The sequence below is a fragment of the Microtus ochrogaster genome, chromosome 7 (assembly GCF_000317375.1).
Source record: "Microtus ochrogaster isolate Prairie Vole_2 chromosome 7, MicOch1.0, whole genome shotgun sequence".
Taxonomy (NCBI): domain Eukaryota; kingdom Metazoa; phylum Chordata; class Mammalia; order Rodentia; family Cricetidae; genus Microtus; species Microtus ochrogaster.
In genome coordinates, this window is record NC_022014.1 from 69,887,626 (window position 1) to 69,889,688 (window position 2,063).

General features: G+C 50.6%; 1 protein-coding gene across 2 annotated transcripts in view; it reads right to left on the reverse strand.

Annotated features, from left to right (window-relative positions):
• The window catches only part of LOC101992111 (nucleoside diphosphate kinase A), a 13,281-nt gene extending 11,554 nt beyond the window's left edge, over positions 1-1,727 (reverse strand). Inside the window, exon 1 of one of the 2 annotated variants that reach the window (XM_005350536.3) lies at positions 1,632-1,727. The gene's annotated coding sequence lies outside the window, so the exon portion shown is untranslated. Of the gene's footprint in view, positions 1-1,567 lie in introns of both variants that reach the window. The other variant, XM_005350537.3, reaches the window with a different exon arrangement.
• Positions 1,728-2,063: the final 336 nt, after the last annotated feature.

Consider the following 2,063-nt stretch of genomic DNA (forward strand, 5'->3'; position numbering starts at 1 on the left):
AAGAGCAGAAGGAGAAGAAAAGAAGAAGAAGAAGAAGAAGAAGAAGAAGAAGAAGAAGAAGAAGAAGAAGAAGAAGAAGAAGAAGATGATGATGATGATGATGATGATGATAGAGCTGAGAGTAGTGGGCTAGATGTGGTTCCCCATGTCAGCGGTCCCAACCTGAACTGAGCTACATAAGAGATGCAATGCCTATGCTCCATCATGGATGGGGAGGCACTCATAAGGCCCATGGCCTTACCCCTGCCTGGGGAGCTACTGCTGATTGATGGTTGTGGGTGAGTGGGTATCATTTTCCTCATTGGTGCAGCCAAGAGTAAACTGTCCATGGTTCAGCAAATAATTCCTCCATCCACGAAGCAAGCAGCTCTAACTTGCTCTCACTCTCGCCTGCACTCACATACATACACGCATGAGAAAGAAATCCAAGACATGAAGGTGGGAGGGGACCTGGTGGGAAGGAGTTCGGCACGAGAACCAAAGAGTGTAATGGGGGACGGCTAGTACACAGATGCACAAAATTGTCAGAGAGAATAAAGGACAAAAACCATGAAAGTCCATTATGTAAGAATAGCGGTTAGCATTTATTAAACCATGCATTAAGGGAAAAGTGCAGTGTGTATTGTGACTAGCCATAGCACAATACCTGACACGGGACATTGTCATTGGAGGAAGACACCTGGAGAGTATCCGTTCCAGAACCTTCCTTTTCCAGGGAATACAATCACACAAGATGAAAGGAGACTCCACCTTGAAAGACAATACCTAAGAGGATAGCAACACTAGCTCCTGGCTCTGCCTTGGTGAACTTGAGTTAACCTTTAATTTTATACCTTAAGAATGGGGCCTGAGCCAGCTAGATGGTTCAGTGGGCAGAGGTTTTTGTACCACAAGCCTGAGTTTGGGCCCAAGCCCGCTCCACAAAGTGGTCTTCTGGTGTTCACATGGATGCTAAGGCATGCATGCACAAGAACACACAAATAATACATGATCTTTTAATGATCACTGCTGTTGGTGATGTCCTCCCCTCTCCCACCTCCAAGGTCTGGGACCTGCAACAAAGAGTTGATCTATTCCATCCCCTATCTTTGATACCAAGCCATGGGGCCTCACAGTCAACAGGAGCAAAGAGGATGTCTCAAATGTTCAATTCTGCCTTCCAAAGAGAGACAGAACCGGAAGACTAGCTGGAGAATCTCTGAACGAGATGTGGAGAAAGCACAGATTCCTCAGAAATGGCCTACCATGTCAGAAACAGGACCTATAAAAGGTTCTGCATGCACACCGATCGATCACACACACATACACACAAGCGCATTCATTCATTCATTCATTCATTCATTCATTCGGCAAGCACTGTGGGAGCTCCAGCTCTGTGCCCAGCACCGGGCTGGAAGAAGAATAAGACAGTCTTGCTGGCGCAGTCTGAGAGGAACTGCGGCCACAGACAAAGGCGAGCACACACGTGGCGTGTCAGGCTGACAGATCTGCACCTGCCCACACCCTAGCCCGCGATCTTCTTCAGCGCCTCCCAGAGAATGCACCCTTCCCTTTATTTAACACCCACCTCGCTCTCCGCCCTCCTAGGCCCTCGACCCGTCCCTTGCTCTCAGCACCCGAATCCCTCTCACCCCTTCAGAAGCCAGGTCTCTCACTCCGGCTGAGACTGCTCGCACCGGAAACGCGCCCTGGGCTCACGTGGTTCCCAGCAGCTGCTCGCGCGGAACCTTTCGGTCGGTGCAGTTGCGATACCGGAGAACCCTTTTGGCAGAACACCGCCAGGCCCCGCTTCCTCTGTTGAGTAGGGTGTCATCCGAGGGAGCACTCTTCCAGTGTTTAACTTCCTTCCGACACTGGGTGTGGTTTTTGTTTTCGTTATGCCCACCCCACCCCCCCACCGCTGGCGGCCATGTTTTGTTCCTGTCCTGCTGTCGGTTGACTCACTTCCTCCCGAGAAAATTTGGTTTCCCGGGAGGTGGCGCTCACACTGCATGAAGTCCAAACTCGAGCCCCTGTAGGACGGTCACTCCAGCTCCCCTTCGACCTGTCGAGCAACAAATACA